This window comes from Artemia sp. Qi Xiang Cuo, chromosome 8, assembly GCF_049724085.1.
Source record: "Artemia sp. Qi Xiang Cuo chromosome 8, ASM4972408v1, whole genome shotgun sequence".
Lineage (NCBI taxonomy): Eukaryota > Metazoa > Arthropoda > Branchiopoda > Anostraca > Artemiidae > Artemia > Artemia sp. Qi Xiang Cuo.
In genome coordinates this window covers 22,816,110-22,839,708 of record NC_142801.1, presented here as the reverse complement: position 1 = coordinate 22,839,708, position 23,599 = coordinate 22,816,110, and the positions used below count along the sequence as shown (strand labels likewise).

General features: G+C 35.2%; 1 protein-coding gene across 3 annotated transcripts in view; it reads right to left on the bottom strand.

The window, feature by feature from the left end:
- Mvl (solute carrier family member malvolio) overlaps positions 1 to 23,599 on the bottom strand; it is a 140,619-nt gene that overhangs the window by 95,534 nt on the left and 21,486 nt on the right. The gene's annotated exons all lie outside the window — the stretch shown is intronic.

Below are 23,599 nucleotides of genomic sequence, written 5' to 3'. Positions count from 1 at the left end.
AGCATTTAAATACATAATTACATTAACATCCTGTGACTATTTTCTCCACCATTAATAGGGTTTTAAACTTTACCACAAACTAACGAATAAAATTTTAAGTTCTTCGTCAATACATTTCATGATCTTATCAAAGTGACATTGATTTACTGGGTTTATCTTCTACCTAAAGTGAGATACAGGAAACTACTCTTTTTTCCCCTATCCCTTTCATATGGAATTAATCTTTAATGAAATCAAACAGATTGTCTTGTATAAAACTGAAACATTCAGAATTTCATCTAACAGTAAAAAGATGTATAAACAGCGAAAAATATCCACAATAAACACATGTCTAAGAGAAAATAACAAAACAAAATACATCTGAATTTGAAATATTGTTGCTAATTTCCATAAATAACAACAATAATAAATAAAAAATTACTAAACTTATAATAACAATAAATTCAACAAAAAATTTTATCCAGAACTAAAAAGTTACTAGTAAATGTAAATTAATAACAGAAATTAATAAACAACATAACAATAACAAAAATTCATGCTCTTCCAGAAACTATTATGAAGGCACAATTGATTATCAACAAATCCGTTCTCCTCAACAATACTTTTCGCCACAAAAGGCCTTTAAATTATACTATTACTCACCTTGCATTGGACACATAAAGAGTTTAACAGAACACGACCTCAAGAATAGGCTAATGTGCATCAAAGCAAATGTCTGGAGGCAGCTGTCAAGCTTTCAAATTTAAAATCATGATTAAATGTTATTATGATGAACTGAGATACTTGAAAACAAAGAATTCTGTCTTTCAACAAATAATAATGTAAATGAAAAGGTAAAAAAATTGATGCAAAAATTTATAATTTGGTGTAAAGCTTTTAAAGATAGCCTATTCAACAATCTAGTAACTTTTTCACGAAAATATTTTGTGACAACCTACAAATGCCAAGTACTGAGTTTATTGCACTAGAAAATAACCTTCGCCATAACTTTGTGAAACTAAAATGGGGCAACAAAGAGGCTAAACTGTCACTAAACAAAAATATTAAAAGTTAATAAACGAATATTACGATAGAAATTTTTCAAATTGTAAAGGAAATATGAAAGAAACATGGAAACTGATAAATGAAGTGACCAATGGGAATGCTGAAATTGGAAGGAATGAAGTTCAACTTGAAGGGTTCGCCTCTGATGACAAGTCTGGAATTGCAAATGAGTTTCGTAATTTTTTCTCCAATATTGGTATTAAAGTGCAAAATAGTGTAAAAAAAAGATGTCAACAGGTTCAAGAATACATTATATGTGATAATAGAGGTGAGAGTTTTGAATTAGCATTTGATCCGTGCACAAGTGATGAACTGCTTAAAATAATAAAATCTTTGAAATCAAATTCTGCGGCAGTGGACGACTTATTTCTTTGAGCGTTTAAGGCGATAATGCATTATATTCTACCGTGTCTGCTTTTTATTATAAACTTGATAAGAGCATTTTTCCTGACCAGCTAAAAGTTGAAAAAGTGATACCACTTCATAAAGGTGGTCCTAAAAAGGGAATTGAGAATTGGAGACCGATTTCGATCCTTCCATTGTTTTCGAAATTATTAGAAAAAATTGTTCATAAACGTCATAAACGTAGTTTCCTACAGGCTAATGATTTTCTAAGTAAGACCCATTTCGGATTTTGCAAACGGCACTCGACGACGAATGCTTTGCAACAACTTATGGAATCAATTAACAGTGGTATGGACAGAGGTGAAACATCTTTGTCTATATTTATAGATATTTGCAAAGTAATCGATACAGTTGATTTTCAAACTCTGCTAAGTCGGATGGAGTCGTTAGATGTCCGCGGAATGCGCTTAAAGTGGTTTGAAAGTTATTTCAAAGGGAGATCCCTCAAAGTAGTGTTGAATGATGTGAGCTCAGCAGCATTCCCAATGACGTGTGGAGTACCACCAAGGATCAGTGTTATGTCCGCTGCTTTACCTCATCTATGTTGATCTCGTGCGTCTTCATTTGAAAGATGTGTGTCTTATCTCGTTTGCTGATGATACCGTTTTAACTGTGTTTGCCTCATCTGTGAAGGACCTGGTGAGAAAAGCGAATCTCGCATTGGAAAGGCTGTAGATTTTCACTTCATTAAGTTTGTTATGTGTAAATGTTCGCAATATAGTTTGAATAACGTTCTGCCGGGATGGTATATCACCGGATGTATCTAGCTAGGTAACCTTGTGCGGTAATCCAATTGAGCAGGTTGATCATCTCTGCTACCTTGGTTTTTATCTTGATTGCCATCTGTTATAGACGTATAAGAATGACTAAATCTTATCAAAAATCGTCAGTGATGTAAGCATGCTTTAACATCTGCAGCACTTCATTGCACAAATAATTGCCCCAACTATACGTAATTCGTTATTTTGTCCACTTTTCTCTTAAAGTTACCTTCTATGGAGCAGTAACTTCTTATGCAACTATAGAAGATTGCAAGTTCTACAAAATAAAGCTGTTAGAACAATCTGTAGGTATGTCCAGGATGTACATGATACATGTGCTTGTTTTAGGTCGCTGAAGTTCCTAAATGTAGGTCAGATAAGAGATTATCAAGCTGCAGTATTTGTGTTTCAGCGTAAAAATGGTTTAACCCCTGACGTTTTTAAGAATTTTTACCAAATTAGTAGTGACCTGCATAATTATGGAACTAGGCAAAGTGATAATATAGTTGTTGATTTGTGTCGTGGTACTAGGTCTCCATTCTCGATGAAACACCTGTGTCCATCAGTATGGAATGAGCTACCATTGAGCATTAGAGCGGTGGATCACGTACCTTAATTTAAAAAGAATCTAAAAGATTATTTTTTGAGGGGAATTTGTTAAATTTTATAATAGCTGGTAGGTTGGGTAGAGGAGGGAGAGGAGCTGGAGAGGTAGCCTAAGGATGGGCTGGGAATGTAAGGGTGGGTAGGGGCTAAGATAAGGTTGGAAGGGCAGGGCGGGGGAGGGGAGAGGGAGTTGAGTATAATGAGTGATGGAGACTGGATTTGTTATTATTATTTTTCTTTTATATTTTATATTATAATTTTCTTTGGTTTATTCGTAAGCCAGGGTATCGATTTTTGACTTGTAAGTCAAGTAAGTCAGGTCACTATATACATCCAGGTTATCAAAGTTGGAGCCATTTCTCCCAAATCCAGGGGAAATGACAGTAAAAAACTAGAAAATGAGCCGTTTTGCAACATGAAAATGATATTAAGATACGTACTATTAAAATAGATATATACTAAAGAAAACTGATCCGTTTCTGTTGATCCTTGAAATATGCAGGCTTATGTTAGTTTTGATCAGATTTTGAAGAAATTAAATTTCAGCTGGGAAGGAGGGGCAAAGTCAGGTCTTGGGGGGAGGGGCAAACTGAGGTCTGGGAGAGGCAGTTGCCCCCCTTGTCCCATAGCAAATTATGCCCCTACTTTAAGACCATGTTCCCTCAGTTCTTTATGTTCCACGTGTTCCCTCTGTAAAACTTACGTACCTCAGGGTATATAATTCAGTTTTACAAATCTATTCCCTCAAAATTATAATCTGTATTGTACGTTCAAAATACAAAGTACAAGGGAAATGAAAAGTTATCAAAAACGTTGATAACGTTGATAACGGATAAATAATCATTTTATTTATCTATTATTATTTTTAATTCGGTTATTTAATTATTTTTCTATATATATATATATATATATATATATATATATATATATATATATATATATATATATATATATATATATATATATATATATATATATATATATATATATATCGCGCGATCGCAAACCATCATAGGTTTTCTCCAGCGTGAAAGTTTTGTTTAATTTATTTATTGGTTTATGAATGTGGATTAATAAACCTATGAACTTAAAATGAGATGTTGACTGAAATTCGAAAGATTAGGAAATCATTCCTGCTGATGCATGACAAGTTAAAAGCTACTTGTCATACAAAAGCTTGGATATCAACAGGACTTCATCCACATTTATTGTTTAGAAAGCTATATGGTTCATAACACATTTCTTGACAACTATACAAATGGCATATTTTTTTGCGTAAGCAGAAGTTCTTCGAAATATGGTGGCCTCGAATTTTAATAAAAAATATATATCCACTTTGAGGGTGGTACCCACAAAAGCCTTTTGAAGGAGTTTACTCTAGTTGAGCAAGAGTTTTTAGGATACAAAGTGCGTATTTCATGTCATTAGATTCTTTTTGCACCAATTAGATTCTTTCTGCATCAACCCATCTTGTGGGTTCAGACCCCTCTCCCACAAAAAAATGGGTGTGCACCCACATAATCGGTCAAAATGTATGAAATCTTTTTTTTTACCTCTAAATATTGAGATGCTTTTTGAGTTGTTTATGGTGACAATTTTTCTTCAAATAATAAAAGTTTCCCCTCATTGTTCTACTATCCACCCTCTTGAGTCGCATTAAATTTTTGAGTTATTTTTAAAACCTGACATACCAAAGAAGCCCCTTTATGCTTATTGAAGATTTCAACATGGATTTAATGACTTTTTTTTATAGTCAGCAAACATGCGATTGCAGCAATTTACAGTTGCCTACAAGAAAAGCTAATTCTTTTGGAATCAACAACATATCATATTTGTCCCCTAGTTTTTAATAATCTCTGTTAACCTTGATAGTATGTCAAACAGCATATCATGTATGTCTGAGTTTGCTTTTAATATTATACATACTTCCAATGATGTCCTCCATTGCACAGCAAACGGTCAAAGATAGACTTATCTAACTAAGGGATTGAAGGTGTTGATTAGAGCTTAATAGCGCATAAAAAAGACATAATTGCTTCCTTGCATTTTGTAGGAAACCATTTTCGTTTTATCTTAAATAATAATTTTGATAGAAGTTGTTTATATAGGCCTAAGACCATCAGGCATAATCAAGGAAATCGCACTGAAAAGAAAACAACAAAAAAACATTGGTCATCTGGGATTCAATCGATTTGCCTATTGCAGAAAAAAAAACCATAAACGACCTTTTGAATATAAAAAACCACAATTAAACATTAAATATGATAACTAAGGTACTTGAAAACAAAGAACTCTGACCTTCGACAAAGAATAAAGCCAGGGTATCGATTTTTGACTTCTAAGTCAAGTAAGTCAGGTCACTATATACATCCAGGTTATCAAAATAGTATATCTGCAATATCTTGAGAACAACTTGAGAAATGGAGTTGAAACTTTCAGAGTGCTGGAAGGGGGATAAGGGGACTTTTAAATTTTGTGTTTGGGGATGTAAGGAGGCCTTATTTTGTGTAAGTTTCGTAACTCAATTTTATTAAGGCTTGGAATTCCCTTTCGCTTCATAGATCAGAAATATAGCGACAATTTCAAATTAGCTTGAATTTGAAAATAACTGCTCTTTGCATAACTAGTCATAAATCTTGTAGTGACACTCCTTTGTCCAAGAATCAAACGAACTTTGAACCCGTCATAAATATTTTAAGACCTAATTTAGACCAGTTTTGCAAGGCCTTGAAAGACTGAAAAACAAACTACCTTTAACAAAAGGTGGTTTATTGGCGAGGAGAGAGGGAAGGTTGCGAAACGGATCAAGTAGCAAAAAGAATATACCTTACGGATGAGGAACAAATCGAGGTAGTTTTGCCTCGGAAACAGGGTAGTCTTTTTTGGATCAAATAAGGAGTAAGTGTTTTACTTTTTAATTAAGGTAGACTACCACTGTCTGTCTGAATCCCCCTTGGAAATAAAAGTTTGAAGATAAAAATTAAAATAAGAAGAAAACCTCTAAAGATGTCTGTCATTTTGAGATAACTTTAATACGTATATGGGAGAAAATAATAACAACTAGTGTTGAAATCTAACATTTACTATAAAGTTGGTGATTTTGGGTTTATAGTTCGGTAGTATTTCCACTTAGACAAGGCTTGAGCCATTTGGACAAAATAGTATTTTAAGGTTAAAATAAGCTAAATTAAATTTCTTCCCAGAAATTTAAGTTTTGAATAACTGAGGGTTCAAAGAGGGAAGGAACCTTAACCAAGAAGAGAACGCTAGGAGAGCAATTTCTGCTTCCCTTTTTCAGCCTAGAGTTTCTTGGAGCTTAGATTAACTTTATAAAGACCTTATATCCGAAAATTGGAATTATCGGACAAAAACATTACTTCCCCCCCCTTTTTTCCAATCTTCAGACGTTTATATGGAGAGGAACATCGTTCCCTTTTTAATCATTCTTTCATTTCGTTAAATCCGTACTGGATGTTTATACAAAGGTGGCCTTAATGTTTATACAGGTAGGTTAGGGAAAAAGGGAATAGTATTGTCAACTTAAGAATTTCCAAACCTTTATGTCCAGATATTTTCAATTAAGAGTTTTCCCTGCTAAAGTTAAAGCTTAATAAAGGTCCAAGGAATACACAGCCCTTTTCAAGAAATAATAAGATAATCTCTTGGTTTGGGTTAATGAAAATTGAATTAAAATCAAGTACGGTTATTCTTAGCTTAGCTCAACAATAGTTTGAGCTAAAAAACTTCAATGACCCAGAGCTCAAGCCCTGACTAGCTATTCAAGTATAACTTTTTTAAGTGGGAAAATGCAATAACCAATAATTCACTTAATATTCTTCATTTCGGTAAACATTTGTGTATTAAACAAGTAGATCATTATACCTTAGACCTAGAAGAGGTTTAGAAGTATTCAACATAATCAAAATTAGAATATTCTTCTTTTTATCTTCTTTTGTAATACAAATCAGTTGTCACTGAATTCTGAGTACCGATTTCTTACCCAAGCCTCAGTTTGCAACACGCTACCAAATATATTAGCCCTGTTAGTAGGGGCAACCTTACAGGGAGATGTAACGAGGGGAAAAAATGTCTCCTCTACAATCTACCTTATACGTCTGTGAATAGAACCCTTGTGGAAATTAGAATCCATTCACGTTGAAGCAGCTAGGTAAATCAAACCACACTGTCTATGGTCAGGTATTTAATATAGTGTACTTGTAATACCTCAAGGACAGCTTGGGGGATTGAAAATTTCATACGATGCTAAGGTAGGAGGGGGGGGGCAGTTGGATCTTGAATGTTGACTTGAAGGAGGGACTAGAGGGTGACGTTTAAAATCTTGTGTGTCTAATCTACCTAAGTCTTTGCTCTACTGGCCCATATGGAACTTCAGAATTTATTCATGCTTAAGTAGCAAGCAAAATAAGAGGTGTTGGGCAAGGACAAGTAGACATCAAATTTTGGCTTGAGGGAGGGAATAGAAGGGAAGGGCCTACACTTTTATTGTCTCCAATCCATCTAAAAGTTTTGGTACTATAAGCCCCTTTTAGACTAGGATCTATTTATGGGCAAGTAAGGATGCAAATCAAACGACACTATGTGTACCCATGTTATAAAGAAGTGCATCAGTAATATCTCAAGACAGCTAGGGGAACTGCATTAAAACTGTTTGGGGTTTTGACGGGGGGTGGGGAAGTGGACCTCAAATTTGACTCTACCTTTGTCGACCTAAGCTTTGAATGAATCTATAGTGGCTGCCTTGACTGTCTATCCTGTCAACCCATTCCACAGTGGCACTGTTCTAACACTAGAAAAAATTACGTTCCTCTCTTTTTCAAGACCAGGAAAGACAGAGTTTTTGACTGTGGCTTCTAGTGCAGCTCTGGAGAGAAGGGGTGAATACTTGTTTCACTACCCCAGAGTTCAGCAGCTTCTGGTTGTTAAATCACCTCTTTCATCGATATGTCAATGTTGGCAACTTCAAAGCTTGTAGCTGTTGTTCACACAGAGTAAAATGCAAATACAAGGTGGGGACAAGTTTTGTTGCCCTTCTCTGTGCAGTCTCTATGCCATTGACATTAATTTTGTATTGTGGGGGTGCTACTACAATTCCAAACTTCAAGGCGGGGGCAGACAAGGGCTGTATACAGTTTCTTTACCACACATAGTTTTCTTGTGATGTATGTGCACTTAATAGGCCCAAGGATAATATTTTCATTTTTTTTCTAATTTCCTTATTTTTTGACATTTTATTGTATTATGATATGGTATTTGATCATCAGAATCAGTTTTCCTATGTTTGGTATTAAATTTCTTACAGTTATCAAGCTCTGCTCACTGATGAGGAAAATATTTGTTTCTTGTTTATTTCATGCTGTGTCTCTTTCTTTCCCTGTTTTTTTCAAGTAATGATAATTTAAATGAAGTATAATAATACTAACAAATTCTTTTTTAGAATGATTATTTCATATAATATTAATTTACTGTACTACAACTGAAATAGTTACTTCTACTACTAATACTACTATTATTTACTGTTACTGAAACTATTTATTTGTTGCAGCCTTAAGCCACCCAAGACAAATGCAGCTGTTACATGTTATCCCTCCATCTGCTCTATTTAGAGTTCCCTTCTTTTGTCCATCATTTCGTCAGTCCTCTTCTATTTTCTTCAACCCATTTCTCATCAAAATTTAAGGACAAAGGAAAAGATTTTTTTTTAACAAAGTGAAAAAAATTTGCCAGGAAAACCATAAGCATGGCAATCCTGTACTTAAACATATTCATGCTAGTAACTGACATTATATTCGACAAGTATGGAGGACTCACTCTTGGCTATTCATCAGTCTATTGATAGTGTTGCCCATAAATATAAGAGTTTATTCATACTTGGCGACTTTTACTTACCTGCGATTGAGTGGGCTGAGGGATACGGCCAAACAAGCAATAAACACAGTCTTTTCTGGACTGCTTAGATGAACACTCACTATTCCAGGCGGTGACATATCCAACAAGATTTCAAGAAGGACAAAATCTTTTGCTCCTTAATCTCATTTTAATAAATGATCCTGAGTGACTCATTTAACATAGAATCACAACCCCCATTTGGAAATATTGACCACATTGCAATAAAATGCCAATTTCGACTGTACCCACAGATATCAAACCTAATTAAACACGTATATACAAACTAGTCAAATCAGGCATGAACTCAGTCAGTGTATTAGGTCATTCGTCGAATTTATGCAGGTAGAAAACACAGGGGAGATAATAAAAAAAGTGTTGTTGGACACCGTCAATAAAAACAGAACTATCATGTGGAGACGCAAACCAAGAACTCTCCCCTTTATGACCAGAGAAAAGAAAATGGCCAGGAGCAAGAAAAAGAAACTGTCAAAGCTTATGAACCAGAACCAACCTAGGACTGACTCCCTAATTAAGTTCAAAGCTGCAAGGAACAAAGTTTGAGCACTTTCCATAAAAATGATGGAGAATTACATGGAGACCATTGCAGCAACCTCAAAAACTAATCCTAAGAAGTTCTGAAAATACGCCTCTGCACATAAGCCTTGTAGGCACACAGCTACTGAGCTGATCTGTAATGGAATCCAGTCAAATGACCCTAAAAAAATCGCTGATGCCTTGAATCACCAGTTTACATCAGTTTTCACACCTGCAGACACTGCCCCCCTCCTTTAACACTCAAGTGTCTCCAATAATAGTGGATACGGCTGAGCTTGAATCTCGGCTTAAAAATTTTAATTCAAATAAGTCTGTTGGGCCAGATGGCATTCATCCACGACTCTTAAAGGAAGCTCACGTCCAATTAGTACTGCCACTCTCAAGGCTCTTCCAAAATTCTATTGACACCAATGTCATACCATTGGACTGAAAAGTTCCCCATATCTCGCCAATACATAAAAGAGGTGACAGGATCAAAGCTCACAATTATCAGCCAATCAGCATTACCTCTGCTGTTGGGAAAATCCTTGACGGCATTGTAAATGCTGCTGTTCTCCAGCATTTGGCCACAAATTAGACCCCGGCGCCACGCCGATGAGGGAAGACCGGCGGCGGCGGGGCCAAAAACAGCGCGCCATGCCGTGCCACCGGTAGGACGCCGGCGGCACGGCGCCAGTAAGATGTCGGAGGTGCGCCGCCGGCGCGATCAATGTTGACCGCAAACATTAATGTTTTCATCAGTCTTTCTCAAATCACAGCTTAAATTTACAACAGATTCGAGCCTATTCATGAGTTCAAAAATTCACAAGTCGCTGGCGGGAACTGGTCTTCTTCGTTATTCATAAAGAGAAGTAGAAATCTGGTAGAAAAGAAATGGCTGTGGCGCTTCAGAACCCTTGCATAATACGAGTAGTTATCTATTAGCTAGTATCTATTAGCTATGTATTCTTAACATAAATAATTATCAAAATTAGTAGTTTTTTTCATCGAGCATTACTGCATATAAACTTCAAATACCGTATCACAAAATTCGTCAGTTATCTGGGTAAAAACTTTGAGTATAACTTTGAACTTAGAAGCTTAATTTTTTCATAAAGCCCTTTGCCTATATCTATTTTGGCACCTTTAAAACAGTTGAAATGGTCGACTTTGATATTGATTGTTTTTTGTTTTTTTTTTGCTCTTTTGGATTCCTAAGAAGCCTTCTTGTATTAAAAACTAGTTTTTAATAACAATTTAAAAAAATGCATTTTAAAGTTTTTTTTGGCTTCTTTATAGAATACATGTCATTTAGGCTAAGGCTGAACTGCAGCTTTTTTATCTCTTTTGGCTGCTCTTTTGTATCTTATTAATTTTTTCTTTTGGGGATTCATTCCAAATTATAAACTGATAAATACCTAATATCAGTCAAATTATAAACTGTATCTAAAAGGAGTAAATTTATCAAATTGAAAAATACATGATGAACACTTCACATCAGAACACTTCAATTACAATGACACAAAAAACACTTAATAGTTTATTCGCTATGAAGAAAAATGAAGTGCCAGCTATTTTCTTAGGTAAAAAATGAAAAGCTCATCCGTTTTAAGTGTAATTAAAGGAAACAATACGCAGACTTAAGTAGCTCCTGGAAGAAGTTGAGAGTTTCGTCCTAGTTCGTCACTTTTAATCCAAGCAAAATGTTAGGTCGCTTAGTATCAGTTATTGAGCTTAAGCATTGATTTCCAAATGCTCCCAAACATTGCCATGTTTAATAAAGTTACAAGAATAATTCACTTGTGGTCAAAATACTCAAAGATTCCTCTTTGATCCCCGCCCCGGCTCAAAGCTTCTGCTATGGTCATTTCAATGGAAATCTCCAAAGAGTCAACACTCAGCCCACATGTATCAATTGTAAAGGCCCACATGAATCTACCAATAAATCACTATGCCCTGCATGTAAGAAAAGAGAACTAACACTCCAAATAGCAAGAAAGAAGGCCATTCCATACCCCTTCGCAGCTATGGAAGCAAATGCTGCCCAAACATACCACATAAAGCCCATAATGAAACCAACCAAAACTCCCAAGTCAAACACTCCCAATGCATCAAGTACCCCTTACAAAACACCATCCTTTAAGCCCCCTAGCTCACATTTTGGCACCTTTTTGGCACCTTTTGGAACCTTTAAAACAGTTGAAAAGGGCTACTTTTTTTTTGTTTCTTTTTGTTTTTTTGTGCTCTTTTGGATTCCTAAAAAGCCTTATTTTATTAAGAACTGAATTTTAAATAAAATTTTAAAAAAATGCATTTTAAAGTTTTTTTTGGCTTCTTTATATAATGTATTTCTCGTAGACTAAGACTGAACTATTGCTTTTTCATCGCTTTTGGCTGCTCTTTTGGATATTATTCATTTTTTTCTTTTGGAGATTCCAAATTATAAACTCATGAATACTTAATATCAGTCAAATTATAAACTGCATCTAAAAGGAGTAAATTTATCAAATTGAAAAATACATGATGAACACTTCACATGAGAACACTTTAATTACAATGAAACAAAAAACACTTAATAGTTTATTCGCTATGAAGAAAAATGAAGTGCCAGCTATTTTCTTAGGTAAAAAAATGAAAAGCTCGTCTGTTTTAAGTGTAATTAAATGAAATAATACGCAGACTGAAGTAGCTCCAGGAAGGTGTTGAAAGTTTCTTCCTAGTTCGTCACTTTTAATCCAAGCAAAATGTTAGGACACTTAGTATCAGTTATTGAGTTTAAGCTTTGATTTCCAAATGTTCAAAAGAATTACCAAATTTAAGAAAGTCAAATTTAAGAAAGGTAGCAATAAGTCACCTGTGGTCAAAATACTCAAAGACTCCTCTTTGATCCCCACCCCGACTCAAAGCTTCTGCTATAGTCATTTCAATGGAAATCTCCAAAGAGTTTCTTTTTAAAATAGCTTTCAAGCGTAGTTAGGCGTATTTAGACTTTTTTGCTTTTCTTCAAAGCTTTGAAAAAAGTGTTATAATATTCTGAATGTTATAGTTGTGCATATTTTTGGCAGTCATTTGTAAGGTGATCGAATTTTCTAAACCACTGTAGATACGTAAGAACGTTGCAACATCTAGTACCCTGAGGTCATAAGACTGTCAAAGACTCCTGCTTGAACCTCCCAAATTGAAAGCTTTTATTATGACCTGGCCTTTTAATGTAACTTGGGCACTGGACCAAGGGCGCCATTGTTACTCGAGCGCAACGTTAGGTGGGGATGTCGATATCCCTTTCGTCACACCAATTCGTTTTAGTGTGAATCTACCTGATACATTTGAATGAATGTTTTCAAAGTAAACTCGTTTTATCAATAGGAAAAAAACGGATTGAGCGCATATGTCCGTTTTCCTTTGGATGAAAAAAACATGTAAGTGCTGTATCAAGTATAATTCACGAAAATCTTCTTAATTTTGTCGACTTTTGAACTTTTCGGCATCCCTGCTTTCAATAAAAAAAAAATCAAGGTACTATCACTTAAATATAATAACTCCCTATGCCCCCTTCTGGGTACCAGCTTGATAGGGTACCGTTTCTGCTTCAAATAAAAAAAATAATTAACTTATTGGCATCCCTTCTTTAAAAAAAAATCGAGGTATTATCATTTAAATATGATATCTCAATACCCCCCTCCCCCCTCTGGATACCACCTTGATAGGATGCCGTCTCTGCTTTAAATAAAAAAAAATCAACTTTTTGGGATCCCTGCTTTCAATAAATAAAATTTCGAGCTATTATCATTTAAATATAATACCTCCTCCCCCCCCCTCTGGATACCACCTTGATAGGATACCGTCTCAGCTTTCATTAGAAAAATAATTTACTTAATAAATAACTAGGTCACTACACTGTTCAAACAAACACGCAAAATAACGCTAAACAGCTTATTGTTCCTTGAAAAAAAAAATGTGGGTATAAGTAAAGGGGTACAAAGACAACAACAAAAATGTCGAAATTATTTAGATATACCTCAAATTATTGGAAAACTGAGTGATAGATTCGCCATGGCATTCCATAAGATCCAAAGGATCTAATTAAAAGGGAGCACACACAAAAGCCAAATAAGGCCAGTAGCCTATGAGAAATCGTAAAATACCCAAGACAGAGAAAAAGTCCTAATGGGGAGCCCTGGTTCTTTCAAAATATTCAACTGGTTTCCCAGGGAATTTGATATCACTTTCTTCTGTCTCCATTTTAAATGGAAAAAATAATTATCTTTTTGGCATCCTTGCTTTCAATAAAAAATGAGGTGATATCATTTAAAAATAATACCCCCCTATCCCCCCCCTCATAGGCAATAATTTACAATTTATTTATGAATCATATTTTTGGGGTTACTTCCGGTTCAATGTTTAATTCTCCATCCATGTACATAGCTTAGTCCATAGCTAAATTTTGTCTCAGCCGAAGTTTTTTTTTTTTTGGGGGGGGGGTAAAAATTTTCCACAAAGAACATTGTATTTTCTATCAGGCGTTCAACAGTTGAGTATTAAACATTAATAAAATATTATATAAAAAAAGCAAAAAAAAATCTGCAAACTTACAATTCAACTGTAGAAACAATCTGTCGGCTATCAATTTCAAAATCCAACAAAAGGCTGAAGCTGTAAAGTAGTGAATGCGTTCTTTAATTCTATTCAACTTGAAAATAAGATTTTTGACTACGAATGATGTAAGAAATAGCAATTGGGAAACTACATTCGAAATGATTTATACTCATCTCATAAAGACAATGATGTTTTTGTCAACATATAAAAAACTATGTATATTACAATATTTGCAATAGCATATTGCATCTACCTGGTTTTTATGCAAAGTAACAAAAGAGACAAAAATTAATGAACAAGAGAATAGTGAAGAATTATGGTATGCAAAGTAATATTTGGCAGGGAAAGTCACTGGTGATAAATCGCTAGGGGTGGCATCGTGATTGCGTGAAATTCGGGGATTCGGGGAACCAAATTTTTTTTGGGGTGACGCATAGATTTTCGGGGAAACACCCGAAAATTCGGGGATAGTGCAAGCTCTGCTTGATTTCTAATCAGGAAAATCAAAATACTAAACCACACGAGAAGGAAAAGCTCCGACTTTGCGGTTGACGCAATAAAGAATTGCCGCAAAAATAATTTAAAGTCGACCGAACGCCACCGTCTCTGCCGGCGGCGGCGTGCCTGCGGTGCGCCGGCGGCGTTACGACACTTCGGTGGCGTTCAACCGGGCCTTTCGTCGGAGGCGTTCGGTCGATCCGCTGGCGCGGCGCCACGGTCTACCACAAATAGCCTTCTATCAAAACACCAACACGGATTCCGACCAGGTAGATCAGTTGAAACAAATCTGATTGACTCATACAATTATGTAACTGAGCTCCTTGACCAAAGTCTCCCAGTTGATATGGTTCTGCTAGACTCTGCTAAAGCCTTTCATAAAGTCTGTCATCAAAGGCTCCAATTGCAACTGAAGGCAATTGGTATTGAAGAGGGTGTGGTGGACTGGATTATGTCCTTCTTGAAGGGAATACAGCAGCAGGCCAGAGTTTTTGGTGAAGGTGGTACAGCTATCTATTCTGAAATAGCAGATGTCTTAAATGGGGTGCCTAAAAGGAGCTGTTTTGGGACCTATACTTTTCAATATATACATTAATGACGCTCCAAAAAACGTGACTAATAAACTTAGCCTATATGCTTATGACTCAAAACTTATGGGTCCTGTTGAGACACAGCAGGGTGTAGCTTCAATAATGTCAGATCTATATTGCTTTTACAAATGGGCCAATACATAGTGACTTGAGTTTAATGTTGAAAAGTGCAAGGTTCCACATTTTGGAAGAAATAGTCCATGATGGCAATATTGAATGTTATTGAATTCTGGTGAGAGACAACAAATTTCCACGAGTACCTCAAATAGAGATTTGGGGGTTATTGTGAATGAAGACCTCAAATTCAACTGCCACACCCGAGCTGCAGTTGCTGGGGCTAACCAGACTCTTGGCATTATCAAGCATACTATTACTAGTAGATCTCCAGTGATAGTAACAAAACTCTATAAAAGCCTGGTGAGACCTAGATTGGAGTATGGAATGTGTGTCGCCACGCCAATTAATAAAACAGACCAGATGGCTCTTGAATCTCTTCAGAGATGGGCGACTAAATGTGTAAAGGGTCTCAAGGACAAAGAGTATGGATGTCGACTGCAGAACCTGAAGCTACCAACTCTGATATACCATCAACACAGAGGCAATATGATAATGTCCTTTAAGTTGCTCCAGTGTGAAGACAAAGATATGTTTGAACCTGCCCAGTCGTCCAGTACCAGAGGTCACTCAGCAAAGCTGTCCTGCAAGAGTACCAAGACAAGAAAAAGAAACAATTTCTTCTACAATAACATCATAAGTCTATGGAACGGTCTAAGTGAGATGACAGTGGGATCTACAACAATCAATAGCTTCAAATCAAATCTTGACAAGGACTGGGCAACAAAACCATGGCTCACTCAATGGGATGCAGCAGATGTCCTACAGCCCCGTCATCATTAACTAGCGTAAATTGGATTCATCCATATCACTAGCAAGTGTGATTTAAGGTAAATTTTTTGCAAAGTTATTTAACAAGTTGTTTAAATAATAGTTTAGCTGGCAGTCTCAATTCTCATAGTTGTATTAGCCTACTATTAATACATTCTAAGACCACACTGGCTATACATGATAAATGAAACTCAGAGAGGAAAGACAATAACAAAATGAAAAATAAAAAAAAGGGTGAAAAAGCGAGGATTTTGTCAGCCAGTGGCGAACCATGAAGACGAAGAAACAAGCAAATATTTCAACAAGGATCTCCGCCAAGTCGTCCTCAGTGCTAAACAAAAAAGAAAAAAAAAGAAACCAACAAAAATCGAACCTTTCGAAGTTTACTTCACAATGACAGAACATAAACTAAATAAGAACCAGGTTGGAATCAATGAAAAAGAAATTTACCAGGATGATTGAACAATAATCCTTTGTTTTGCTATAGCTTTAGCTGGTCTACAAATTTGGTCTTCATTTGATGTGCAAATAGGTTCTCTCGAGTTAGACCGGGTGAAAATATTGATCGAGTCCTTCAAAATTAAATTGCTATAAATTGGGCTTAATGAAATATCTCCACTGTCTCTATTTATTGCTAAATTTCAGTTTATGGATTTTTTATCTCAATTACCTCTTTAAAAGATTGTGTAGGCCATTTACAGTAGGTATTAAGGTTGCCTCGTCAAAAAGAACCAGATGTGTCGGATTTCCAAATATATGCAGGGCCAATGCCGAATCAAAGTTGTCATTGTTATTTTCCAATCTCAGGGACTTATCTATTGAAATTTTGTCTTCATGCAAACGTTCACCTAGTTGTTGATGGGTCCTACCAATGTAAAATTTCCCACATGAATACGGGATTCTGTAGACACCACTACCCAGTACAGGGTCAGTTTTATCTTTTTCTCAGTTGAAAAAATGTTCAACGGTTTGTTCAGTTTTGAAAGAAACAGAGAGATTATGTTTTTTTAATTTTTCCAAGTTTATCGCCAAGTTTCGGCATGTGTGGTATAATGATAAAAGTTTTTTTTCTCAACTGCTGGGGCAACAGAATCAAGGGAATCGGGTTCCCTCTATTCTTGTTTTATTTTTTTGATCTTCTATCTCTTAAATTTTCAATAATTTTTATTTGGTAACCATTGCAGAATAGAATATCTTTGACAAAGTTTAATTTGGAATTTATATGATTACGAGAACAAAATTTTAAAACTCTGTCAACTAAAGAGATTATTACCCCTCTTTTCACAGAAGGAGGGTGATATGAAGAGAAATGTGGATATCGACCATTATGGGTCGGCTTTCTGTATACAGAAAATTCAAGGCTAGAAGGAGTTTTTATAATCAAAACATCCAAGAAAGGCACCTTACCTGAATCTTTGAGTTCCATTGTGAACTGAAAATAAAAATTAAATATTCAGTAACCAAAGTTACTTCAAGGCCAATCACTGACCATGGTCTACTGCAAATTCGGTGACTAGATAACGGGAGAAAACTGGGTCGCGGTCTCTTCAGCTAAAGACTTGGATTCCCAAGTAGAAGAATTCCATAATAAGGTAAATTCAAAATTTCTCGAGTGCTTTTCCGAACGTAAGACTAAATTTTGTTCTAGTGATAAACCATGCGTAAATTCAAAAATAAAGCAACTGATAAAACATAAATTGCACCTAATACGAAAAGGTCAAGTGAACCAAGCAAAACAGTTGTCAAAACAAATAAATTGGAAAATAAAAAAGGGCACAAGTAAATTACTATGAAAATGAAGTTGACCATTTTTTGGAGTCCAAGCCGTCGCAGTTTTTCAGTAAAGCAAAAAATCTGAATGTCAAAAGTTCTCAACCAGTTGACTTCATGAAAGAGGAGCCTCTAGAGAAAACTGCGAATGATTTAAATGCCCATTTTGCTACAATTGTGCAGTCTTACCCCCCTCTTCCACCCGAGTATCCTCCAGTAAGTTTAACTACTCCTTCAGATAATAATTTAATTGCTGATATTTCATCGGCAATTATAATTCGTAAACTCTCTTCGTTAAAAAGAACTTCCGTTGCCCCTTTTGACAATCCAGTTGCTCTCATTAAAGCATTTGCTAAAGAATTATCATTTCCCTTCAGATAATTTTCAATAATATAACAAAAACAGAATATTTTCCAAAGAAATGGAAGAAAGGGTTTATTACTCCCATTCCAAAGCAAGGAGAAGCTATTGATTTCTCTGATGTCTGGCCGATCACAGTTACGTCAGTTTTCAGCAGAATATACAAAAGTTGTGTTGCGGCGTGGCTGAAAAAAAATATCTTTTGAAAGTCACTGATTGAAAGCAATTTGGTAACATCCCTAAGTGTTCGACAATTCATTACCTCGTTAATTTAATTGATTTTATTTTAAAACACCTGGATGTATCTGGAAAATAGATAAATTTAATTGCAAATGATTTCAGAAAAGCATTTGAGCTTATTGATCACAAAATCCTTTTAGAAAAAATGGCGGAAAAAAATATACCCAGCTTTATTATTAAAATCATCAAGAGCTTCTTAACAAATAGAGAGCAAACTTTGAAGTATAAAGACCAATTTTACACTTCTCTGCCAGTTTTTTGTGGAATTCCACAAGGAACTGTGATCTGGCCGCTGGGCCTCCTCCTCACGATAAATGAAATTGCTTTAGAGCTGAAGGGCAGATGGAAACATCTTGACAATTTGTCCTTAAGAGAAATCGTATATAAGGATTCGAAGAGCAATGCTGGTGGTTTCATCAACCAAGTTACCTCATAGGCGGCGGAACTAAATATAGTCGTGAATAAAGACAAATGTTTGGTCACGACATTTTCTTTTCTTCCGAATACTCTACCGACTTTCGAACCTCCTATCACTTCCGAGCTAATAAGCCATAAAATAACTTCACTTGGTGTGGTGATTTCTTCTGACCTCTCATGGCGGGAGAATACAAAGACAATTGTAAAAAAAGCTAACGGCGCAATCCAAATGCTAAAAACACTGAAAAAATTTTCGAGTTCCTAAGGACAAGCTGAAACTAATATTTCTCACTTTCATCCGCCCCTTAGTTGAATATGCTTGTCTGGTTTGGCACTTTCCCTTACCCAGGATGAAATTGATAAAATAGAACGAGTTCAGAAGAGATCACTGCAAATCATTTATGGTGGTTCCCCTCTACCTTACTCCTTTTACCTCGAGGAATTTAAACTTGAATCCCTTTCTTCCCGCCGAGGATAATTATGCCAAAGATATGGCTCCTCCCTCCTTCAACATCCCATCTAACGCTCATTCCGTCCCCAAGCTTTTGTCCCTATAAGATCTCGTCCCCCCAGGGAAGTGGCTGAGAAGGTTCCCAAACTGACCCCAGTCCACTGTAACACCATGCGCTACAGTAAAAGCTTTGTGCCAAGCTTTGTGAAATATTACAATGATCTCTAGTGTTTCAATGTTTAGTTTATTTTATCCTGACGAAGTTTTATCAGATAATTTTATTCTCAATCTCAAGTGTTTTTATCCTTTAGTTTATTTATCCTGACGAAGTTTTATCAGACAACTTTATTTTGCTAATTATGACTAAGAGACATCATATTTGGGCTTTGCCCACAAGAGCACGTCTTGTTTTTGAATTAAATGAATTTGAATTTGAACTGAAGATTCAAATCAAGAGTTCAAATGTGTCAAAAAGCGTCAATCTTACGAGGAGCATTGGACCAATATTGTTTTAGATTTTTTAAATTGTGTTAAAAAACATGCAAATCTTATTTGTCAGTTCAATTTCTTAGAAACTTGCAAAAGACATCGAATTCTTCCACCTTCTTTATGTTTCAACCTACATTTAGGCACACAATCTGAAGGCCCGTTTATCCAGAGAATGGGTTCAAGACTTTAAAACATATCTTAAAAGACCATAGATTCAAAAGATACGTCCATAGTTATTTAAAAATACGTCCTTAAATTTGAAATCTTTATTGTATCAGATTTTGTCCTCTCAAGATTTTCACCAAATTTTACAAATCTCACATAGGTCCTTCCAACACGTATTCCATTTAGCAAAAAGTCGTTTATCAAAAAAATTCTCAAAAATGGAATTTCAACAGTTTCAACAAACACGGATTTTCCTTCCTAGATTTTTTCCTGGTGCTCCTTTGGAGAATCTATCCTCAAAGGTTTTTACATTCAAGGAGCTAAGTATTCTTTCAAAAGGACCAAAATTTGCAATGGCTCAAACACACGTAAATACATCAGAAATTATTACGGGCGTGGAGTCTGCTATTTTTAGCTCTCATGGTGAAGTCGAAAATCCAGACCTACTCAGAGGTGAAATTGTAAAGAGTATTCTTGATTATAGGCCATCTCTGTCATTTTCAACTCAATCAAAGGAAGAAATTAAAATCCTCCAAAAATAAAAAGACAAAAACACAGCGATTACAAGAGCGGACAAGGAAAACACTGTTGTAATTATGAGTCATGCGTATTATGAAATATAAGTTAACACCCTTTTAATGGATAAAAATACTTACAAAGAAATGAAAATTGATCCTATGAATAAATACACACAACAATTGAGAAAAGAATTAGGAATTTTAAACGACAGTAGACTAATGTACAGAAAATGTCAAAAGTACAGAAAATTTTACCCAAAAGGTTGTTCAGCCCCAAAGTTATATGGTCTGCCTAAAATCCATAAGATATTCCATTACGTCCTATTGTAGTATGTTATAGTTCTCCAGCCACGGGTATAGGAAGTTTCTTAGCCACCATTTTTAAGCCTCTTTTGAGCACACTGAAATCTTGTATAAAAATTTCCTTAAATCTTGTTGAGAATTAAAAAAATCAAAGTACAGCAGAAAAAACTATCTTATCTAGTTTTCATACAGTTGCCATGTACACTTCATGCGATGTCCGTAAATGTGAGCAGGTCTTATAAAGAAAATTAGAGGAAAATTCAGCTTAGTCAGATTACAAAACTCTGGAAATTGATATAATAATGACTCTTGTTTGTCTCTGCAACAAGGTCTCCTCATATTTTAAGTTCTGAAAAAAAAAATTTCCTTCAAATCATGGGCCTATCCATGGGCACTGTTTTGTCTCCTTATTTGGCAAATTTTTACATGGATTTCACAGAACTTGTCTGCTTTGAATAGTTTCCACTTAAAACACTCTATCTAGTTTCGTTTTGTTGATGATATCCTTTCTGTTTGGGAACAAGGCCAACACACTCTAAGAGATTTTTTGACACATTTGAATTCTTTTGATTAAAATCTCCAGTTCACAATGGAACTCGAAGATTCAGGTAAGCTGCCTTTCTTGGATGTTTTGATTATGAAAACTGCTCCTAGCCTGGAAGTTTCTATATCCACAAAACCGACCCGTAATGATCGTTTTCTACATTTCTCTTCATATCACCCTCCTTCTGTGAAAAGAGGGGTAGTAATCTCTTTAGTCAACAGAGTTTTAAAATGTGTTCTTGTAATCATATAAATTCCAAATTAAACTATATCAAAGATATTCTATTCTGTAATGGTTGCCCTATAAAACTTATTGAAAATATCATAGATAGACGATTAAAAAATATAAAACAAGAAAATAGGGAGCCCGTCCCCCTTGATTCTGTTACCCCGGCAATTGAGAAAAAAAACTTTTATCACTTTACCATACATCCCAAAAATTATTTATAAAATTGAAAAAAAAAAAAAAAAAAAAACATAATCTCTCTGTTTGTTTAAAAAATGAACAAACAAATTAAAATTTTTTAAACTTAGGAAAAAGATAAAAATGAACCAGTACTTGGTAGTGGTGTCTACAGAATCCCGTGTTCATGTGGGAAATTTTACATTGGTAGGACCCATCAACAACTAGGTGAACGTTTGCATGAACACAAAATTTTCAATAGATAAGTCCCTGAGATTGGAAAATAACAATGACAACTTTGATTTGGCATTGGCCCTGCATATTTTTGAAAGTCCGACACATCTGGTTCTTTTTGACGAGGCAACCTTAATATCTATTGCAAATGGCCTACCACAATCTTTTAAAGAAGTAAATGAGATAAAAAAATACATAAAACGAAATTTAGCAATAAATAGACACTGGGGATATTTCATTGAGCCCAATTTATAACAATTTAATTTTGAAGGACTCAATCAATATTTTCACCCAGTCTAACTTGATAGAACCTATTTGCACATCAAATGAAGACTGAATTTGTAGGCCAGCTAAAGCTATAGCAAAACAAAGGATTGATGCTCAATCATCCTGGTAAATTTCTTTTTCATTGATTCCATCCTGGTTCTTATTTAGTTTATGTTCTGTTGTTATGAAGTAAACTTCGAAAGGTTCGATTTTTTTTCTTTTCTTGATTTTTTTTTGTTTAGCACTGAGGACGACTTGGCGGAGGTCCTTGTTGAAATATTTGCTTGTTTCTTCGTCTTCATGGTTCGCCACTGGCTGACAAAATCCTCGTTTTTTCACCCTTTTTTTTATTTTATTTTTCATTTTGTTATTGTCTTTCCTCTCTGAGTTTCATTTGTCATGTATAGCCTATTAATAATAGTTTTAACAACAACATAGTTAACAACCAGTTATTTAACACATAAATATATCTATTACCTAAGGTTATTGATTATATTTTATAAAAAGACATCTGATAAATAAAAGCATGTATTGTATGCAGAAGAAATAACATACCTTAAATTCAACTATTTTAAACAAATTCTTCAACTATTTTTTGGGGTTATCAACACAACAGCAACACTTTAAGAAATTAACAAATAAATTTCTTGTGAATTATTGTCTCGATCAATCAGTAGCTGTACTGAACCACTCGCGCTCAAAATCCTCCTAAGGGCCATACTGTGGTGTTCCTTTTGTGGATGGTGAAGTTTTTCTCCACAGTAGAGTGCACACGGTCTGGTATCATACTAATATCCTTTCCTTTTTAGCTTAAAGCTTATTCAAAAGGCAATGCAAAGAACTCCCCTAAAAAAAAGATCCCTCCGGATCCCACCCCAAATACTAAAGAAATTGATCCATTTTCGCCCCATCTTGGCTGGTCAAGCTCCCTATCACAAAGCTCACATGAAAGCTCAAATTCTGAGAATAGGACAATGATCAGTGTTGGAGCAAATGTCACTATGGATGATAATAGTTTTCAAGAGGTCCTTTCTAGGAGCTCCAAAAAAAGGAAAAAAACATCCCCAATCAAAAGTATCTCCCCTCTCCCTATCCAAGATTATCCTTCCCAAAACTTAGGAATCTACCTCAAAATTTCTCCTAATACCCCCTTTGAAATAACAAAGATTACTACAATAAGGGTTGCAATTTTCAAAATGTTAAAATCAATGTTTTCTCTTAACATTCACCGTGATGGATCTTTGCTAATAGCTGTCCAAGATCAGAAATCAGCAGATATAATACTTAATCTAAAATATCTTCTGAATACCCCAATTAATTCATCTAAATGGAACCCAAAACAATCTCCAACAAAAATAGTAGCATGCAATATTCCCCTAGAAATACCAATTCAGGAGTTAAAAGAAGGGCTCTCAGATAGGGCTGGCAACACAATCCCAGTTGAAGATGTTATCCAACTTGGTAAACCTAACTCTAATGGCCTAAAAACAAGTAGATCTTTCTTATTTACACTAAAAGAAAGAATTAATATCCCAGAAAAGTTATTCCTATTTGGGCAAATCAAACCGCACAAGGAATACAAACCAAAGCCTATCCAGTGTCAGAAGTGTCTC